Below are 23,399 nucleotides of genomic sequence, written 5' to 3' on the forward strand. Positions count from 1 at the left end.
GAGTTCAAGAAATAAAGGATTGAATAATATTGATATACAGTTGGTGTCTAGTAAGTATTTATTCAAAATTATTTGAAGAGAGGGTTTGTATCAACAAAGTTTTGAGTAGCTTCAGAACCGGTATGGAAAATTATTGTTCAGCAAATGTTCACTCATTGTTCAATGCCCCAATCTCTTTGGAAGGAATATTGTCTCTATCCTATTGATGATGTGTTTGGCTGTGTGACTTGTTTTGGACAATTGGATGTTGGTGAAATAAAACTAGCAGAGGTTTGAAATATACTTGTGAGTTTAGATGTAGTCTTTTGCCTTTGCCATGAAAATAACATGCTTAGGTAGCCAGACAGTTTTGACAGGAAACACAGCCAACCCAGTCTAGATCAATGAAACTGCATCAATTTGCGGATGTGTGAACAAAAATAAATGCTTGTTACTGTACACAATTGAGTTTTGGGGTTACTTCTTATGTAGCATATAACAACAGTAGCTAACTGATACAGACTTGGGGACAAGGCATTATATTAAAAACTATTGTAAAAAATTTTAATATTGGTCAAAGTTGAATGCAAGAAATGGTTGAATGTTACTCTGGAAAAAAAATGTAAGAGTAAAAGCTAAATGTATTTAGAGGGTAAGCTCATGAGAGAAGGAAAATGGAAGAAACAAAAAGATTATTCAACAGTTGAGAGGCTTAAAAGCATGTAACAAAACCCTCCAAAAATGGGAAATGAAAGGTAACACATAAAATCTATATTTCTACCAGGTCGTTTAATTTGTACTGCCCTCTGTTTAATCATCTGCAAAAGAAAGGGACAGGAGTTGATAAGCTCTTTCAGAATTAAAACATAATAAGCCTTTGAGATCATTTTAAATCTATTTAGTAAAATAAGCTTAGAAAAATATGCAGAAATAGATGCATTAAATGTTTTAAAGGAAATCAAATTTCCATTACCTTTGGTAACCCTGAATTTTACAGTCATTTCATATTTAAGTTACAAAAAGGAACCTTCAATATTATTCAACAACAAATCAATGCAATAAATAATAAAATTCTATCTTAAAGGAAAACTGATTTGAACAGATTAAGATTATTTTTGGTTAGATATATTAGGTAAAATTCCACCCATTTCCTTTTAGCTCACTTCCCTCCTAAATGTCAAGTAATATTTAAAAATATCTTTTATATGTTATTGTTCCCCATATCAAAGAAACACTTTATCCTCCAATAGTCCCTAAGTGAAACTATATCATTTAAAACATTTTCATTTAAAAGAATTGCAAACGCAGCTGAGAAAATAGACATTTCTGTTGGGTTTTGTTCAAATAATCACTCAGTGACAAATTTTGGTCAATTTTGTATTGTTACACAACTAAGGGTTTAGAAGTGCTAGAGATTCTAACAGATTCTGGAAGGTCACCTAGTTGAGAATACTGAAACCACCCAATCTGTTTGAAGAGTATTATAAACATAAGCTAGAGAATTTATGATACAACATTAATCATACGGATCATAGCAAATATGCCAAAAGTGCCTTGCATTTTCATAGGAGTTTGCTTTCAAGTGGCCACATGATGAACTGATAGGGCGTTTGTCCTGTGTGATTATCTTCTGTGAAAAATTCAAAGGAAAAGTGCAAAGCCTTAGTAAGAAAAGGTCTATGAACCAATAATTGGATTTTACAAGAGCACTGATGATTTACATAAAAGTTTATTACATTCCACCCAGTTAAAAACTTACTTGTCAGTGGCAAATAATTTTAAGAACTTAAATATTACCCAAATCTCAAGCTAAAATTTGCATTTGGCATTTAAGTGTGTTTTTCACATTCTTCTAATTAACAGGAAGTATTAAAAAGTAAATTGAACTCATCCAGTTATACTTTATCCATAACTTCACTCATATTGATAGTCATTCAATACTTCTGTTTTGCTGACTTTATGCATAAAAACCATGACAATCAAGTTTTATTTTTTACTTCTTAAAACCTTTAGTTAACCCAGTTTCTCCTTTATATTTAAAGAAATTTTGTCAGTTACAAACTGTATGGTGATTTCTGTATTTCACAATTAATTTGCTGTTTTGCAATGAAGAATCAGAAATAACTTTTAATCATAAATTAGAAAAAAACACATTTACCAGAGTTCCATCAGAATTACTTGGTATTTTATTTTACTTATATCTTTAAAAAATATGTTTTTATTGATTTCAGAGAGAGGGAGGGAGAGGAAGAGAGAGAGAGATAGAAACATCAGTGATGAGAGAGACTTATTGAGCAGCTGCCTCCTGCACGCCCCTGCACTGGGGATCAAGCCCAAGTCCACAGCCTGGGCATGTGCCCCAACAAGAATCGAGCCCATGACCTCCTGGTTCATAGGTTGTCAGTCAACCACTGAGCCACAATGGCCAGGCTCACTTGGTATTTTAAAGGGTAAAATGATGGCTTTGATATGAGCAATATACATGTATGCATTCAAATAATAGAAATTATGGTTGTAAAATAAGATTTAGGAAGGGAAAAAAAAACACACCTAGGCAAACAACTTCATTTCACTAAAAATCCTTCATTCAACAATTACCTTTTATAATGGGTACACACTAGAGTTGTGAACCATTATATAGAAAACTAAATAAAGAGCACATGAAATATGCTGAATTCTCAAATCCTAGGGACATGAAGTTGTAGCTACAATGTGGGACCCATAGGAATCTGAAATGTATTGGCAATGTCCAGAACATTCTTTAAAAACAACAGCAATAAAAAAAATTAAATTTTTATTTGTTTACTCTCAATTCTTCAGAGGATATTCTACTTCATAAAGAAATATCCCAAAGTAAGTATAGGAAAAGAAAAGCAATGAAAGAAACTGTCCTCAAATGTTATATTGATTACTTAGAGAATAACTATAACATAAGATTCAGCAAACCAGATGCCATCAAAGTACAAAACAATTCTACCTATGTTCAAAGGAGGAGAGATAGTTAGAGAAAGAAATATTTGTTGAATAAGCCGCATTTATTTATAGTCTCCCATGTACCAGATGTTGTGCAAGGCTTTTAGCAGACCATAAAGATAAGGAAATACGATTTCTGCTCCTCAGGGCTCAAAATCCAGAAGAAAAGATAAGATATGATACACCCCCATACCAGTCTGTGAGTTGAAGAGTGGCAGGACTGTATCCTACTTGTCTTTGCATTTAAGTTACGAGTGAATCTCACTAGATGCTGAATTCAGAATTCCAAGAAATCAGTGATTTGCACCCAGATACTTATACTAAAACAAAACTAAGCTTTCCACTTTTTCCCCCCTACTTAATCTTTGCAACAATTCTCTGAGGTAGCAACTAGCAAATGATGAAACTGAAAGTTAGAGAAGTTAGGTAAATTGTCCAAACTTGCACAGCTAATCTAAGGTAATGTGCATCCAGAATTCAACCTTTTCATCCCTTTTTTTCATATTATTACTGAGTGATACAAGCTATGAAAAGATATAGCTAAATTGTCATAAAGGTCAAAGGAAGAATCACTCCAACGAGGAAAATCAGTAGAGGCATCATAGATGGTTGGCCTGGGAACTGTAGGATGGAGATGATTCTTAGGGCTGGGAGTGGGATCCAGATCTGCATTCTCCTGTAGCTACCAGCAAATGTGGAAATTTCAATTTAATTTAATAGCGTATTTTGGCCATTGTAAAAAATGCTGCAATGAACATAGGGTGCATATATCTTTTCAAAATAGCGGGTTTTGTTGTCTTTGGATAAATACCCAGAAGTGAAATTGCTTCATTAGATGGTACATCTATTTTTATTTTTTTGAGGAATCTCCATCCTCTTTTCCATAGTGGCTGCATCAATTTGAAGTTCCAACAGTTCACAAGGGTTTCCATTCTTCCACATCTTGCCAACACATATTTATATACCCGAAACTAATAGAACTAATATAATAATGTATACCAACTATATTTAAAATTAAATTAATCAGATAAAATTAAGAATTTAATTTCTCAGTGGCACTAGCCACATGGGTTCAATAAGCATTTGTGGCTTCTGGCCACCATAATGGTCAGCACAGAATTGTAGAACATTTTCATTTGCACAGTTCTATTGGAGAGTACCATTCTCAACCAAAAGGACTATAATCACTCTCAGCGAGAAAATAGCAAAGGCAGCAACAAAGCAAAGTTTCAGAGAAAATTGGGGTGCTGAGCTTGGTGAGAACAGAAGGTCCATATCAGTATATAGGACATGACAAGTAAGTGCCAGGTATATTTTGGATGATCTTCAATGCCAGAAAGAAGAATTTAGGGGAATTTGTTTCTCAATGAGAAACATCGAGGATTTCTCATCAAGGAGGTGATATCATTGGATTTGTTCTTTAGAATAATTATTTGGGAAGTAGCTCACAGAACTGATTGGAATAATGAGAGCTGATGGTTGGGAAACTGGTTATGAGACTATTGAGTGTGGAATGGAAGAACTGGAAAGGATGTGAGAAATTTGAGGTACAACCTCCATGAGTTGACATTCTGAGGAGAAAGGGAAAATAATTTTGAGTAACTGGGTGATGGCAGGTTCAGAAATACAGAAGTCAGGAGATGGAGTGGGTTTGTTTGGAAGAAAAGAGAAAAAGTTCAATTTTGAACACGCTGAATTCAAATTCTTATGAGACATGTATCTAGAAATGTCCATGAAATGCTAAGAAAGTTTTCTAAATACTTATTTTCACAGAAAATAGCCTGTGAAGATAAGAGCTAGTGAGATCAAAGTAGTCATCACTGGTAGAAATAGAGCAAATTCAAGAGTTGCAGAAGCATTATAAAAGTTAAAGTTGAGAGTTAGGGCCAAGACTAAAAAAGTCTAGTTTATCTCTATGGCTTTGGAAAATTGTGTGCTTTTTATTTTTTTAAAATACATTTTATTGATTTTTTACAGAGAAGAAGGGAGAGAGATAGAGAGTTAGAAACATCTATGAGAGAGATCGATCAGCCGCCTCCTGCACGCCCCACGCTGGGGATGTGCCCGCAACCAAGGCACATGCCCTTGACCAGAATCGAACCTGGGACCCTTCAGTCCGCAGGCTAATGCTCTATCCACTGAGCCAAACTGGTTCGGCAAATTGTGTACTTCTTATAGACTGGTTGGTTTAACATCATTTTCCAAATAGGCTACTACTAGAAAAGTCTCTACAGCATCAGTTTCAGATTGCTTGCTAATGTTTTTTTTATTTTTTTATTTTATTTTATTATTATTATTAGTTAAGGTATTACAAATGTGTGCTTGCTAATGTTTTACATGTTGATGATAGTGGAGCAATACCTTTGGTTGTGTATATGAAGAGTTATCAGAAATTCATGTAAGATTCTCTTAAGTTCTACTATAGACATTCATACATTACCTAGTATACAAACTCTTGGTATATTTTATTGAAGCAGATAAAGTGTATCAAGGGTTATAAACTATCAACCCTATTGTTTCCAATATCACAGAGAATCATGGGGATCCCTTCACCTTGGTATTAGTAGATCCCAGGATCCTTGGAGTGAATGTTTTTCACAGGAGGTTTTCTGGTCACCTTCTAGATTCCTTCAGTGTAATTGGTCCTGGAGGGAAAGAACCAGCAATACAATTTAAAAGAGAAAAAGGAACCCAGATGGTAAGTTAGAGTTCTGTGTATTTGTACAGCTTAGTGAGTAGAGACTAGAGGAGGCAAAGATCTTTCTGACAGGAGATATTTCAGTCTTTGTCACAACCTAAGACAACATACTTTTGACAACCAAGATTTCAGGGAACATAAGAATCTAAATAATAAAAGCATAATATGCTAATTAGTCCAGACAGCTGAACGACCTTCCGGACATTCCGGACGTCCTTCCAGATGACCTTCCGGACAAAACCGGGGCTGTGAGGGCTGAGGCAAGCCACTATGGCTGCGAGGGTCGAGCCCCTTGCACCAATTTCATGCATTGGGCCTCTAGTCTAAAATAAAAAGATTGGTACTAGCTCAGAATTCTGAGGTTTACATGGCACATTTCTGAACCTAAGGCAATTTTTCTACCAGACCTCATCCTGTGTTATTGAACTCATAAATGCAGATTTTGTTCAGTGATTTTGTTGCTTTTAAAGGTTAAAGCCTTATAATTTACTCACTTTCCAAGTCCATAATTACTAAAAAGCCCTTGAAACTCCTTCAGTTAGAAAATTTTTAATGAGTTAATTCAAAATACTCCTATGAGATATCTTGAGTTCAAAGAGAAAGAAGCTGGGGGGGGGGAGGGGGAACATGAGAGTTTACCTTAATAACCTACAGTAGAGTCAGGGTTGAAATTCATACCCTCCAAATCTCAATGACAGTTTACATTACACAGAAAAAAGCAGGGTTGACTTTATAGAAAATGGAAGACAATGAATAAGAAGACGATACCTTGATGGTATTGAGAAGCTAGTCATTAGCTATAGCAATTAACTGCAATTGCCAATACTCACAAAAAGGTAAGATGTTTTACACAAGAAACTATTACTCAGTAAAAGATGATTCTCTCTAATGGTTATAGTTGTGGGACAAGCAGGCCACCAATCAGCTAAAGATAAAGTGAAAGTGAGTATGTAACTGCAAGTCTAATGTTGACAGCATCTATCTAATCCCAAACACCCAAAGGAAAAGTAAATGTGTTTTACTTTCACCCCAATATGTTGTCTACCCAATATTAAATATACAAGTGTCTGTAAGGGTTATTTTTAATTTAAACGAGAGAGAAACCTTTAATGTTTTGATCTGACGATGTATTTTTCACTTCTTTCCTTAATTGTAGCAGCACAGTTAACTGAAGACTGGAAAATAGAACTTACAGAATTGCTGTAAAAATTGATCTGTATTTTTCCATTAGCACGACATGCAATTGAAAGTTTGTTTTCTTGACTGTAAACTCTTCATTATATTAATCATAGATAACAGTGAATATGTCATAAAAGCAAAGGTAAACAATTACAGTTAACAAGTTAGATTTAGTTCAGGGTTGAATGCTCCTGTGCAATGCTTATGTTGGAAATTATAAGGAATATCTTCTGACCTTTTTCTAGAAAAATTCAGCAACAATTTTTAGATTTTTATAATGTATTTTGCCAGCTTTAAATAAGTGGATGAATTTTGCATCAACTGACACGTCTTGAAATGCTTGTACAGTATTTTGTCTAATTTGTTGAAAAGTAATCAGATGAATCAACTTTGAGTTCCTCCAATTTATGATTTCAGCTGTGTTTCCAAATTAAAATTAATTAGGAATGGGCTAATTTGTGTGTTGTAAAATCAGATTTAACTACTTATATGCCTGCTACTTTAATAGTCTTGATTTTTTATAAGGCTCTTGTATAATGGTTAAGAGGGCTTTCTCTGGAAGAAAACTGCTCTTCTAATTACCAACAGTGAATCTTGGTCAAGTTACTTAATTATGCCTCTGTTTTTCCACCTATAAAATGAGTATAGTAAAAATACTTAACTCATAGGGATGTTATAGCATGTAATTCATAGGATGTTAGTTAATATATCTTAAAGCCCTTAGAATAGTCTTATCACATAGTAAGAGCTATAAAACCTGACCTTATGTTACCATAGTTTGTTATCTTACATAACTAGAGTCCAATACATGGGCAATAAATGCAAGAGAAAATATTGCAGCAGGTTAAACTTTGATTGTGATAAAAAAAAATCCTAGGGGATATATCTTTTTTTTTAAGTGTTAAGATTTCAATAAAGTTTCCCTCTTTTAAAAGAATCATAATATAATCATTAAATAACTTATTAAGACTAATACCTACTTCTCTTAACTACTTACTTATATATACTAAAAATTTTATTTTTTTATATTGAAAATTTATCAAGACTAAGCTAAGTTGACTTACTTGGGAGTTTCTATGATATGATAAAGCCAGTCACATGAAGAATGTTTATTTATGTTTTTACATTCTCACTGTAAGTAAAGCAGTGTATAATATCCGAACTGCTAAGTAACTGTGATAATTGGGAAAATATACCCTGGGTAATTAATATCCACAGAAAACTCTAAAAGCTTATTTAGAGTTTCCAAGTTTTTAATTTATTTTTGGTTGGAACTGCAAACTAAAACAAAGATTTAGCTACTTCTCTGTTTTGTAATTTTCTAACATTTTCTTTATTAGTGTAAACATAGAAATGACCAGAATCAGGAAATAAAGCTATTCAAGGTTTTAATGTGTGTTATGATGAAACAATCTCTGGAATAGGTTCAAGTCGGTTTCTGGAAACACATTTTGGGCTGACACAGACCTTAGGCGAGTATTGGCTATACCAGTTAACAGCTATTTCATTTTGTATAAGGTACTTAATCATAGTAAACCTCAATTTTCTCCTATGTCAAAGAAAGGTAATAATACATACTTTTTATGACATTTGAAATTTCAATTATCCTGAATAATAAAAGCCTAGGTGGCGTCACACCCTTGCGCGACGCCCTCGTGCGACATTGTCACAAGATGGCCGCCACAAGATGGCTGTGCACAAAGTGGAGGCAGGGCCCAGTGGCTCTGCATGGCACAGAGGAGGCAGGTCCCCACGGAAGAGGTGGGTTGCAGCAGGGGAGGGCAGTTGGGGGTGATCAGGCTGGCAGCGGAGGGCAGTTGGGGGTGATCAGGCCAGCAGGGGAGCAGTTAGGCATCAATCAGGCTGGCAGGGGAGCAGATAGGAGGCAATTAGGCTGCAGGCAGAAGTGGTTAGGGGCAATCAGGCAGGCAGGTAGGCGAGCGGTTAGGAGTCAGCAGTCCCCGATTGTGAGAGGGATGGCAGTCGGACATCCCCTGAGGGGTCCCAGATTGGAGAGGGTGCAGGCTGGGTTGAGGGACATCCTCTCCTCCCCCCTGTCCCGTGCATGAAGTTTGTGCCCCAGGCCTCTAGTATAATATATAAAAATGCATTATATGTTCCCTGGCATAAATAGTTTAATGAATGTGGTCTGCTATAGTGATGATGATGATGATGATGATGATGATGATGATGGCTATTAGCTTTGCTTTATTAATGCTTTGGTCTTTTACCACTGATAGGTTTACCTATTCTAACCCATTCTAATGTGTGTTTTTTCCTACTTCTATAAGTCTCCTTTGTCCTTAAGAATCTTTTTATTCCTTTTAAATAAATATTCCTCAAGGATTGCCTCATTTCTATCCCATTTCTCATAATGCAATCTTTCCTAAGATATCTAAAATTCTTTATATCTTTAGATATTTTTTTCTGACTAATGGTTGAACACTCTATCTCTGGCTCTGAATTATCTCCTAAAATCCTATTCTGATTGGAAAACTTCACAGAGATGTCCCACCACCACTACAACCAATAATGTACTGATAAATTGACTCTCACAAAAAGTAATTTGTAGCACTTGCCAGTTTTCTTTAGTGTAAATACTCTCATGATGTCCTATTTCAAGCTACCATCTTAACATGACTGAATGCAGAGTTCGCAAAGATGTGCATACTGGTCTAACACAGCACTGAACTTCCTACAACTTGTAATGCCCCAAACCAAATTCATCATCTTCACTCCAACCCTTCACCAGTTTATCAAAGCTGGAAACATCAGAGTCAGCCTTCACGGAATCTGAGATATTTGTCAATTGTCCTTGCCATACCCCTGCATCTTAGCTGTGCTCCTGCCTCAGCCTGGACTGTCCCTCCCCCATACTCATCATGGATGTTCTTCTTCAAGCCTGAGCTCAAATGCTGAATCCTTTGATAAGCCTTCCTCACGTGACTCTCCAATGAGAAGTGATCACTACTTCCTCTGTATTCAAACTGTATATCTTTTTCCTTAAATAGAAATACCTAGAGTTGGCTCATGAAAAGCAAACCCAGATTTCTCTTGTGAGTAATGGAAAAGTGTGGGAATATGGGTTTGAACTTCTGAGGTCTGGCCTGCAGCCATTCACCTTCCTCTCAGAAGAGTTTACTAGTAGAATGGGTGATAGCCAGCAGGATGGGGACCTCAAAAGGGAACCTCTCCCCTTCATGTTTTTATCTGAAGGTGAATCTTTTACTTTCCCTGTCAACACAGTCGAATGACGACTGAAACTTTACAGTGAAGAATTCAAACAGACTCAAGAGAAGCAGGAAAGAAAGAAAGTGCCCCGTGTGTAATCAGACAATGTGACTCATGCCAGCCTGAAGGTTTATTCATAAAGCTTATCTTTCAAACAGCTTTTATTTTTTTGTTATGCTAACTATTTCTTCACCAAATATAATTTAAACTTCTATCTGCTAGAGGAGCATTTTACTCATCTCTAAATTGCCCTTACTGACTAGCAATGTACTATGTACATAATACATAATTCAACAATTTGTGGGCATAATTTGTAAATGCATGACATGAGAATTTATATTTCAAAGTAGAGCTTTAGCAGATTGTGACAGGTCACAAAATATAAAAAGCCATAATATGCCATTGCCTTGAGGATCCCTTCCATATCCAAACTTTTGTGATTGTTTGACCTTATATGTCATTTAATAAATAATAAATTTATTTTTGTTTCTATTTTTCTTATGGAAAAATAATAAAAGTACACCATCCAAAAACACACCATAATTTATTAGTGGGAAATATCTTAACTTTTCGCCTTTCTTTGTCAATCAGAAAGAATGAGAGCTGTGACTTGGTTATCCCATTCTAAAATTTCAGGCAATTACTTCTTTTTTTTTATAATTTTTATTTCTTAAAGTATTACAAAGAGTATTACATATGTCTCCTTTTTTCCCCCCTTGACATTCCCCCAGCCCCTACTCCCCCCCCCCCCCCAGTGTCTTGTGTCCATTGGTTAATCTTATATGCATGAATATAAGTCCTTCGGTTGATCTCTTAATCCACCCCCCCCCAAACCCTTCCCAGGCTTCCCACTGTAGTTTGACAGTCTGTTCAATGTTGCTCTGCCTCTGCATCTACCCCTGTTCATCAGTCTATACTGGTCCCCATTATCTGTCCCAACCTCACTGGAGCAGTCCCAACCTCACCGGGGCCGTCCCTACCTCACTGGGGCCGTTTCAACCTCACCGGGGCCGTCCCGACCTCACTGGGTCCGTTTCAACCTCACCAGGGCCGTCCTGACCTCACCGGGCCGTTTCAGCCTCACCGGAGCTGTTCCGACCTCACCGGGGCTGTCCCAACTTCACCGGGGCCGTCCCGGCCTCACTGGGGCCGTTTTGACCTCACCGAGGCCGTCCCGACCTCACTAGTGCCGTCCCGATCTCACCGGGGCTGTATCGTCCTCACCGGGGCCGTCCCAATCTCACCGGGCCGTCCCAGCCTCACCGGGAAACATGAGGTTTGGCCCTCTGTCCCCTGCCGAGCGGCTCCCCACCAGACAAAATCTCCAGATGTTCCTGGTGGCTGAACATCCAGCACTCCTGCTCGGACCACGCCCTCCACCAAGTGCACAGACTGCCCGTCTGCTGTCCCCCAGTGCCCCACGCGAGACTGGAACCGGTGGGCATGTTTGTGCGCCTGCTGGTACAGCGGTTCCACAACGCCGGCCCAGCCGGGCTCAGCCCCAGCCTGCCCCAAACCCGACTCCGCTCCCCGATTGCGTCCCTCCCAGATGCGAGGAGCTGAAATCTGCAGCCTGCTGGGTTGGGCTCTGTACTTGGTGCCTCTGCACATCCTACTCAGTCTCAATGCTCTTCTTTCTATGCGAGGAGTTGAAATCTGCAGTTTGTTGGGTTGGGCTCTGTACTTGGTGTCTCTGCACATCCTACTCAGTCTCAATGTTCTTTCTTTCCTTCCAGTTGTAGAGCTCCACTGGGCCAACTTTCCCATGGTTCCGTGTGATCGCTGTTTGTCCTATAGTTGGTAGTTTCGATGTTGTTGTGTGAGGGAGCACGCACAGGTCTCTTCCTTACGCCGCCTTCTTGGTTCTCCTGGGTCTGCTTCTTGAGTGTGTCTCCCATGGCTGAGAGCAGTTGAAGTCTGCAATTTGTTGGCTTAGGCTGCAAAAGCGCAGGTGGGTCTTTTTGTGCACCTGGCACAGCTTGGATGGGGATGTAAATTGATTAGGGCTGGGTCTCAGGGAGTCGCCATGGTGGAGCAAATAGCACTGGCTGCGTCTCCGTGGCCCCTCGCCTCTCCTGGACACCGGGGCTTCACGTCCCCCAGTGCAGGCGAGCAGCTGTGTGACAGAGACTCCCTCGCTTTCTGATGGCTGCAAGGCCATGCAGCCTCTCCCCGTAGGGTCTGGTGCCTCATGATCCCGCCCAAACCAGCTCAGTGGATTTCAGAGTTTGCAAAAGCACAGGCATTTCCTCTTGTGCCTCTGGCACAGCCAGGATGGGGATGTAAATTGAGTAGGGCGGGGTCTCAGGGAGTCGCCAGCAGGGAGGGAATAGCAATGGCAGCGTCTCTGCACCCCTCGCCTCCCCGGGACACCAGGACTTCGCGTCCCTCAGTGCCAGTGAGCAGCCGCCCATCAGAGCTTCCCTTGCTTTCCAACTGCTGCAAGGCCGTGGCCGCCTCTCCCCGTGGGATCTGGGGCCTCAGAGACCCGCTCCAAGCAAGCCCAGAGGATTCGAGGGTTCGTAACCGCTTCCAATTGAAAAAAATCCACGAATCCAGTTGCAGCCCGCCTGGCGTGTGACTGCTTACCTCTGTTTTTGGCACCTCCGTAGCTCCCACTCAGTCTCACTGCGCTTCTTTCTTTCCTTCCAGTTGTAGGTCTCCCACTGGGCCAACTTCCCCATGGTTCTGAGTGGTGGTTGTTCGCCTCATAGTTGGTAGTTTCAATGATGCTGTGAGAGAGCAGCATGCACAGGTCCACTCCCTACGCCGCCATCTTGGTTTTTCCCTACTTCTAAAGAGTCTGATCTCAGAACGACTTTAAGATTGTAGAAGTTTTTGTCCTTTGAACCTTATTTCAAAACATCTTAAGACTTTAATAATTTTTCTTAACTTCAGAGCCTTGAACTTCTGGAACAAAAGAGGAAGATAAGTTGTGGCAAGGACTGAACCTGAACCTAGAAGAGAAACTGGCCAGACACGAATGGATGTGCTTGGTTTAGCTCTGTTGAGACTTGCTACTCATTGCGTAAGCATTCCCGTTCTGTCCTTCAGACCCACCTATTTCCGTGTAGTAGAAATCAGTGAATCATGTTGAATCTTGAGTAGGTCGCTGTGATCTTTACCTTTCTAAGGTCTATCTTTTGCTTTTGCCTCTGATCACCGTTTCCTTGCCCCTTACCTGTCTGTCTCACATCAGTGTCTACCAGACATCTGGGTAGGAAAATAGGTTTAGAAGGAAATTTGGGATTAAGAGGTATTTTGGAAATAATTTTTTTTTTTTAAGGCTAGAATTCAGGATATGTGGTTTGGTTCTAGGTCTTAATTGGTTTAAAGTAGCTGTTTAATTTTGAATGAGTCCCATTATGTTTCTGGATATAATTTATACAACTTTTAAATTGGAATAAATATTACTCATGAGTTTTTACTCTTCTCGTACATCATGATTCTATATAGGTTGCTTTTTGTAAATAGATTCTGCTGATATCTACAATACACTAATAAGCACAGAAGTAGATATGATAGTACAATATTATGACATTACAATACCAAGAAATTAACAGGATCAAAGCAGTTCAGGGGAAGAAAAGAAAATAGGTTAGAAGAGAAAGACCTAGAAAAATGGGGGGAGGGTAGCCTTACTCACCAGACTTGTCATGTAAAATGTATTTTGCACAAAGGAAATGGTTTAAAGGGGCAGGATGTGCTGACAACTTATTGTGTTGCTTAGTTATAGACATTGGTTTCTATTTTACACTGATAATGTCTGCTTCAGTGTTTCACATTATTAAATTTACATTATTATCTGTACCTTTTGCTTCACCTTTTATTTATAATTGTTTTCTTTATGAATGAAAACATACAGTAAAGACAAAGTATAAAATAACAATTATACTTACTACCCAGAATCATTCTGGTATACTTTCAATTTTCCAGTGTTTATTATTTTATCTGTACATGATATGTCTGTTAGTTTGGGTTTTTCCAAAATAAGATTCCAAGACAACGAGATGAGCAGGGAACATCAGCAGAGTGGTGGTAGGAGGAGGGAATGGAAAGCAACTAAGAAAAAGTACATTATTTAATCTAATTCTCTAGTGGGTAACTGGAACTAATCCCTTAGAGAAAACTCTGGGAAATGGTACAAAACACAGGTTCCAATGACCCCATCTGACTGGTGACTGCTGTAGGAATGCTGGGGGTTGATGTTAAACTCTCAGTACTTGTGGCTCACTGGCAGCCATTTTCCACAGTTGAGGGGGCTAACAGGGGCACAGAAGTATGGTTACTGGCAGGAGGGAATCAGAGCACACAGAAGGACGGAAGGGCTGTGGTTGGAGCACTAACAGAGTTTGTGTCAATATAGCACCTAATGTTTTTAGGTAAATGAATCTATTTTTTATAAATATGAAACATATTTACCATAAACAATTTAAATAAGTTAGAAAAGTGAAAATGGCCTAAATATTTAAAAATCACTCCAAATTTGACCATTTAAGAGTAAACATTGTTACTTTTAGATGAACATCATTCTCATAGTGTGTGTGTATGTGCATGCAGGCACGCACATGCGTGTGCATGAGTGTGTGTGTGTGTGTGTGTGTGTGTGTGTGTGTGTGTATAGAGAGACACAGAGAGAGACACACACAGAGAGAGATTCAGCGAATTCTTCATTTCAGGAAAAATTCCTCCTTTGGATACATATCTTTGGATACATATGCTTTTATTTGGTCAGATTCCTCATATCAGGAGTGTTGTGTATTCTTATGTTGAATTTTCTTTGTCCTCCATATCTATCAGCTTTTCTGTGATTGCTTTAAATTTTTTACCTTTTTCATATACATTTATTTTTTAAAATCCTCACCTGAGGATATGTTTCCCTTGATTTTTAGAAAGAGTCTAAGACAGAGGGAAAGACAGAGAGAAACAATGATGTGAGAGAAACACATTGGTTGCCTCCTGCACATGCCCTGACCAAGGCCAGGCCCTGGAAGGAGCCTGTAACAGAGGTCAGTGCCTTTGACCTTAATGGAACCCAGACCCTTCAGTTCCCAAAACTGGCTAGGGCTTTCATATGCATTTCGTAAGTTATCTCAAGCATTTCTTTCAGGTCAGTATTTTGATTTTCAGTGAGATCTGTTTTTATTTTACCTTCCTTAATTTACTTATTTCCGTGATTATGTTTATAGCCTTCTTTTGTTTTCCTAAATCTAAAACCTCCCCCTTTTCCTCAATTTCTTATTGTTAATCATCTTCTTTGAGCTCTTGAATTCATGTTCCCATTAAGGTGAGACCATTGTGATGAATTTTCTTGTGCTTTGAAGTTTGTTTGCTTTAACGTTGGGCTTTTTATCTTTCTTTTGAAAGTTACATTTCTTGCTTGCTTGTTTTTTTCTCTTCTTTGTATATTTTGTTTTGATTTGTTATAATATTTTTACACATTCCTCATGGCATTGCCTTTCACATTGTTCATAACTGAGCAGTCCTACTCAGATGTTTTTCTAATGTGAATACACTTGTGATTCTTCTTAGTATAGCTGAATCAAGTTTCTTTTGCCCTTTTACTATTTGCAAGATATTTTGTTTTCTATCCATTTTAAGAATGGCAAAGGTGAGAATTATCATATCAAGAATAAAAATGCTGTTTTTATAATAATACTATGGTTTTGGTCTCTCTTCTGAAATATTGTTAAATATCTTATTGAAGGAGTCAAACCATCTCTTTTGGCGACTCATATTCATATGGTAGCTATACTAGGATTTTGTACTATTTCATCAATTCAATGTGTCTGCCTTACCTTTCTAGGTTAATAATAATTCAGCTTTTTGGCTTCAGGATAGGAGGAAAAGGTTAATCTGTAAGTTACTGTCCTTTAAATGGGAAATGGCTTAGCTACTGACATAGCTAAGGTACATCCAAGGTACATCTTCAGGTGAAAGAATACTCAAGAATTGACTGTAATCATTTACTTATAATGAGATTACAGATATATGGCGTCCATGATGGTGCTAATAATTGGGTGAACCATTTAGTTGTTTTTTTTTAAATCTCTATGACAGGACAAAAGCATTTGCTATGCTCTAGTTTTAAGGCTTTGTTTGCGTTTCTGGCATTCTGTTGTAGAATTGAACTTCAGTCAGTCAGTATCCAGCCCTATTGTTGAGTGCTACTAATAAATTACATAATTATAATTTTTAAAAAATCCTGACAATGCATAGAAAAAAATCTGCATTGTAGCAGAGGTTAACCTGCCTGGCTTTAGGATAATTTCTAGATAATTTATCTTATGATTCTAAATAGGTATATTGTGATGTAAACTGCGTAGCATAAAAACGCACGACAATTAACTGTGACCCCATGACTATCATCAAATGAGATAAACATAATAGCAAACTAAAGGCACCTGTATCAGTTAGAACCCACAGCAGATGGAAAAACTATTGAATCATATTTAATAGAAAAGACAAGGGAAGCAACAATGAGTCATAAAACACCCTTACGAAGGGTCTTAGTGGGATGGTCTCACCACCACTAAATTGGAAGGGGCAAGAAGAGGGAAGGTTTACAGATTAGGTGTCAGTCATGTGCGGGGGCTGCTCTTTCTATAGAGGAGCACATTCACAACTGAAACCTTGGCCTGGGAGGGAGAATATGGGGAGGAAGATAACCTGATCCTACTCCCCTTCCAACCTCCAATCTCTTATCAATGCTTCTCATTGGCCAAACTCACTGGGAGCCAGAGGGCAGGAGACCAGGTGTTAGAGAGACTACTAGTCAACTTCCTGGGGCACAGTAACACAGGAAAGAGGGAACAATGGACCTGGAGGGGCAAATGGAGACCAGCCAGCACAGTATCTTACCCTACTATTTCATCTTTTAAAGAACAGGAATGAGCTTTTTAGCTATAACAATTAGGGGCATGATTTTCTGCATTTATATACCTTTACAAAAGTCAGTTGTGTGCAATTTGAAAAACAAAGTTGTTTTATGCATGTCTTACATAAATAGGCACTCACATGCAGAGTTGGTCCTACTGTTTTCATAGCTAATGCTTATCCAGTGCTACGTGCACGGGACTTTTCCAAGAGCTTTACATGGATTTACTCACTTTCTAGTAGCAGATATTATTATCATCTGTTTTGCAGGTAAGTAGACTAAAGCTCAGAGAGGTTGCCTCAGGTTAATAATAACTGGATTTCTAACTAAGCCGGTTCTAACTCAGGCATCTGTCTGCACTGCATTTTCCCTTGACTATTATCCCTACACTAAGTCTAGGCTGTTAGCACACAACCTTGCCAATTGCTTAATTTTGGAGTCTCATGAGTTTTTGTGTCATTTTTATTATAGTTGCATAATAATTACTTAGTTGGCAAACTAACTTAGTTCGTCTAAAAGAGATGACCCACTTCCCAAACTCTACACAACATCTGAGAATCACAATCCAGGATGCTCATGTTAAAAGGGAATTTAGCCTTTAATTTGTGACTGGTCCAGTCACATGCCCTGTCTAACCTCGTTATCTTCTTGTTGATTCACTTACCTGATCAGCTGTAACTCCTGTTCTATAAGCTTTAAAATCATCCTTCTAAAATACTGCATAACTCCTTAACTGTGGCACTATGAAGGTATTTTGTATCATGCATGATACTAACAGCAATTTGTGGCCACTTCTTCAAAGGGAAAGCAATTTAAGATTCTTCCTATGCAACAGAATTAAGAATATGCAGATTTTGTAAGAGGAACAATGACTTCAGAGCTTTTGAATCTAGGAATGAAAAGGTCAATTTGGGAAATGCCTGGATGATCTGCTACTCTCCTATACTGCTGGCGGTATTGGAATAAATGCTCTGGTATGAGTTAAAAAATTTTTTTGGGGGAAATGCCTTAACTAACTCAGAGTGCCATAACAAAATGCCATAGACAAAGTGGCTTAACCAACAGAAATTTATTTTCTCCTAGTTCTCTTAAAATGGAAGATCAAGACCAGGGTGTCATCATTGTTGGGCTCTGAAGAGAGCTTGCCTCCTGGCTTGCAGTGAAGCATAGTAATCCTTCCTTTGGAAAACTGCTGTTTGAACTACTCTGTTATTCTTAGTCTCTTATTCTGTAGGCCATCTCTGTTATTTTTAGACTGTAAAATAACTTTGTTTTTTGCTTGAATAGAAAAGATAAACTTAATTGTCTGACCTTGCAAGCTAGCCATCTAACTGTACTGATATTGATGCCAGATGTCTGTATAAATACTCAAGGTTACAGGTGTTTGTTAGATATGATATGTACTCAAGGTTACAAATTGTCTGTAAAAATAACTTACACAAGGACCTAAAAAAGATATAAAAACAGAATGCTCCCTTCTTTGGGGGTTCAGAATTTGACAGAAGTAATCTGCTCTGAACCCACGTGCAATAAAGATGACTCCTAAGTAACTGGCTCATTAAGGCGTCTTGTCCAGCTCGCTGATTTGCGATATAACAGCAGATGGCTGCCTTCTCACTGTGTACTCCCATAGCCTTTCGTCAATGTGTTCCTGTAAGACAGGGATCCCTCTTTCTCTTCCTCTTCTCTTCAGGCCAACAATCCTATCCCATGAGAACCTGACCCTTGCGGTGCTTTGAAATTCAACATATGAATTTGCGGGGGACACTTTCAGTCCATAACAGGAAAATGCTTTCCCCCCCGATTAGATCAGTAAATTAAAATTATTCTGAACTTTATGCCCAGAATAATTTTCTCAAAGCAATTTAGAAATAATAATCCAAGAAAGTTTATTTTAAAAAGCAAACCAGCGATTATTGATATGTGAATTTCTAAATATGGGCCATTATATGGAGTTTTATTAGCATTTTAGCTTAATTCATGTTATATTGATATCATGTAATTTGTAAGGCAGATTACACTTGAAATTGCAAGGATAATCAGTGTTTCATTTAATTGTTGCCTCCTTCCCTAGGCAATGTAAATGCAGATGACTATGGTAATTGGGGCGGATGGGGGAGGCAAGGATTATTTTGCATCCTTTCTGTTCAGTTGAATCCTGGAGGCTCTTAATTGGGAAAAGTGATATGTTTCTGTGCTTGTATCAAAAAGACTTAAGGTTCAGATGAATACAAAAAAATCCATAATTTCTACCACCTCTCAAATGAGAAATTTTATATTCTTACCTCTGAGAGGCTTGTTGTTCTTGTACTATCTTTTTTCACTCTAAGTTTCTTTAGATATGGTTTTTAACCAGATTTATTAGGAACACTAATATTGGGGAGTGGTGGGGCACAGTAGTACAGTGAGTGTAGGGGTGTAATTGCTCTGGGCATTGTGAAGAATGGTTAACAATGATTTATGAGCGAGGACAGTTGAGATATTCTTCCACGGGGCAACTTACGCCTTTAACTTAACAGCTTGTATGGCTTTATGTAACCTTTCAGACTTTGGTTTACTTATTTGTACTTATAAACCTGGGCAGGAAAATTAGCCAAGGTTAAGATATATATATATATATAATCTGTCTCTGATATCTTTAATGACTAAAAATGACTTTTTTAAACCAGGAGACTACATCTATTGTTCTGCTGTTATCTCAAAAAAACTCTACATGCTTTGAACTTCAATACTGTAATAAAAAAATCAATCAACTTTTTAAAAAATTTAACACCAACACATTTCCCCCTTCTTTAAAATAGAAAAAAAATGTTGCATGACTGTATGAATCCTAATGAAACTGCAGTGACAGTTTGTACTATTTTTGTTCATCAGGTGATCAGATAAAATGCTTTACAGCGCCTCTTGGATTACCTAATTACACAAAATGATACCTGTAGTAACAATGTATACTATCAATAACGAAGGATTACCAGTTGATTATAAAAGCAAATTCAAAAGCACAATTTTTTAAAACTATCACAAACTTATAGAAAGTTGAAAGTGATAGCACAAGAACCTTTTTATTGTCCAGAACTATCCTATATAATAAAACCCTAATATGCTAAGTCTCTGGTCAACCAATCAAACCATTCAACCAATCAAAGCGGAATATGCTAATGATATGCTAAGGCCACTCAACTGCTCACTATGGTGTGCACTGACCACCAGGGGGCAGATATTTGGACCAGTAGGTTAGCTCTCCTTCATGTCTAGCTGCCCTCGTACCCAGAGGCCCTCTCAACCCACTGAGGCTCTGGCACTCTGCTCTGGGCCTCTGCTGTTCCCACAGGTGGCACAGATGCCTACCTCACTCTGTTCCACTTAATGGCTTTAAGACTAAATTGTTTATTGAGGGGAGGGAGGGAGGGAAGGGAGAGGGAAGGAAAGAGAGGGAAAAAGAGACAAAATTACAATTTTACAATAAAGTATATACCTTTAAAATTCTGCAATTTAATTTTTTTTTTCTCTTATAATTTCTCAATTTCATATAAGGAAACTATCAAGTCACTCTCAGGCAATTCATACTCTATTTGAGCATACTGGTCAGAAATTGCTTTGAAAACCCCTTTAAGTAAATCTTAATGCTTGCCTGTGGGAGCCTCCTGATCTTCAGCAGAGAACACTGAGGGAGGATCTAGTCATTGGGAGAAGACTAATGATGGATTTCTGAAAAGCTTTGTTCAGGAGCTTTACAAGTATGCAATTTCAAGTGTCTGTTCAGTAAAGAAAATAATAGAGCATGGAAGAAATGAAAGATCTTTTGATGAGGGGGAAAAGCTTTCCCTTTTAAGGTTGTAGAACTGTTATGATGAAACTGACTTGAGACCTGTACACTTTCTGCTGTTCAAATATAAACTTTAACCCCAATCTGACCTCCGTGAGGTGTAAACTGCTGAAAAAACCTGTCTGCACACTTTGAGAAAATGTCCAGACGAGAGGGAGCCAAACGGAGTGAACTCAGCTTTCTCAAGTCTCTTACCTCCCAGAATGATTCCTGGTGCTCTATGGCATTCAAAAACCTGTACTGCTGTTTCCTGGCTCTTCTCCTGCTCTCGCATATTAATTTTCCTGCTTGTAAACATTTTATAGGCTTCTGCTTTGTTTCATCAACCAGACTGTTAAAATTTTGATTATAAAAACAATACATTTAATAATTATTTCATTGTGTTTGGGGGGGATATCATCCGAAATAGCTATGGGTATATAATTGTAAAATGCATGAATGAATGAATTGTAGATACAACCAATCAATTAACTCAGGTATCTGGTATTAACCATACTTTAAAAACATTTTCCATCCTAAAAGCCACCAGGTTTAAATTTTTCAAGAGAGGAAAAATATCTATTGCTCTCATTGATAAGGTTGTCACTTGTTATGAATTCTGTAATTTAAAAAAAAACAATTTTCTCATATATGTTCCCAAGTTCATATAAGAAAATATCTGTAGTCATGACATTCTGAGGCAGTTCATCCATTTATTTGCACATACTAATCAGAAATGGCTAGAGCAGAAGATATAGTTCCCCTTATTTGTAAGTTAAGGAACAATTTAAAATTTAATACTGTATTTCTACCCTGGCCCAAAGAAAATACTTCAACATCATCAGATATTGAGTACCATTAATGGAAGAGCATTACAAATCCCTTGAGAAAAATATGTAGCTTCATCAATCTTAGGGTTGGTCTGTTATTCCAACTTGCCTTTGCTACACCAGGTATCCTTAATAAGTTAAACGAAATCTTAAGAATACTGTTACTGTGTATGTGACAGACAGACCATCTCTTCATAACACGAGTTAAAGTACACCCCTCAGTGGCAGCAAGTGCCATTGGAGACAATGCTATATTTTTCCTCCTGAAGGTTAGCTCTTTACACACATTTTGAAGGGGCTAATAATAAACAGTAATATGGCATCTTGGGCTTAGATGCAACCCAAGGTGGGGATTTTATACAAAAATATTGAAAGCACAACACATATTTTGCCCCTTTCCCCCTAAATGTACTATTTTTCTATCAGTGACTACTAAAATAGTAATTGTACCAGAAAATGACTTGACTTAATATATAATTCAGAAATGAAGCCCCCTCCAATTGCTTTTCTGCTTAAGACCCTCTACTCATGCTGTGGTCTACCAGGCCAGGCATGATGTGACTACTCTCCCTCTCTCTGAGCTCATCTCTTACCACTCACTCCTCTATTTCATCACATGTTCTAGCCCTTCTGGTCTCTGCCTGCCCCTAGGACAGGCAAGCCAGTTTCTGCCTTTGTGCCTTTACTTTTTAAAAATATATATATATATATATATATATATATATATATATATATATATATATTTATTTCAGAGAGGAATGGCAAGGGAAAGAGAGATTGAAACATCAATGATGAGAGGAAACCATTGATCAACTGCCTCCTGTTCGCCTTCTACTGGGGATCCAGCTTGCAACCTGGTCATGTGCACTGACCTGGAATTGAACCAAGACCTCCTGGTTCATAGGTCAATGCTCAACCACTGAGCCACACCGGTTGGGCTTTGCCTTTGCTTTTGCTTTCTGTTTGAATGTCTGGAAGCTCAAAGAACGGCCTGGTAGATATGAAGGGGGCGCACTCAGTCACCTGTTTTTTTGTATCAGCTCCTTCCATTTCAAATAAATATGTACTGTAAATAAACAGAAAGGGATTTTTATGCAATATCATTTTTTAAAAGTCCTTCAAACTTCTTCCAACCTATTGCTGCCCCCGTATAGAAAAAATGGAAGCTTTTCAATTTGTCTAAAAGCTCTCCGATTTCTCCACCCAGCCAGCTCCGCTCAAATGCCACCCCTTCAGAGAGGAATGTCATATTCTTTTTCACCTTAGTACCCTTTTCCTTTTCCTATGTTTTATTTTCTTCATAGCACTTGTAATTGTCAGAGATGAATTTATCTTCATTGCTGTGTACCCATCATTTGTATTTTCCTGGGAGATTGTAAACACAGTGAGAACAGGAATTGTTCCTGTTTTTTTTCCCCATATCATATTCCCAACTCTTAGAGCAGGTGTCTCTCAAACATCTATTTGTTGAGTGCATAAATTTCTTTGCTTGACAAAATTGGATACTTGGCCCAAATTCTGAACCAGATGACTCTAGCAATTATATTTGCTAAATAAATTGTCATATGACAATTTCAACTGCCCCTATAACCAGTATTTATTCAGAATATTTAAATCTTGCTCTATTTACAATAGGACACCTTTAAATAAAAGCAAATGAATAGGCTGGAAAACACAAGACTGTATTTATTAGAACTCTACTTTTAGACCCAATTAATCAAAAATAGAAATCATCAATTCTCCATCCTTTTCCCCACGCCTGCTGAATGGCTCTACCAGTTGCCTCATTCATTGCTCAAGCTAGAAATTTGGAAGTCATCTGAGGTC

At 38.0% G+C, this 23,399-nt stretch overlaps 1 long non-coding RNA gene across 1 annotated transcript; it reads right to left on the bottom strand.

Moving 5' to 3' along the window:
* Positions 1 to 40: 40 nt before the first annotated feature.
* LOC118677398 lies at positions 41 to 22,978 on the bottom strand. Its single transcript, XR_004974391.1, has 3 exons — positions 22,445 to 22,978; positions 5,506 to 5,597; positions 41 to 1,609 (listed from the first exon to the last, which is right to left on the bottom strand). It is a non-coding gene; the product is annotated as an uncharacterized LOC118677398 (long non-coding RNA).
* Positions 22,979 to 23,399: the final 421 nt, after the last annotated feature.

The sequence above is a fragment of the Myotis myotis genome, unplaced genomic scaffold (genome assembly GCF_014108235.1).
Source record: "Myotis myotis isolate mMyoMyo1 unplaced genomic scaffold, mMyoMyo1.p scaffold_m19_p_2, whole genome shotgun sequence".
Classification (NCBI taxonomy): Eukaryota; Metazoa; Chordata; class Mammalia; order Chiroptera; family Vespertilionidae; genus Myotis; species Myotis myotis.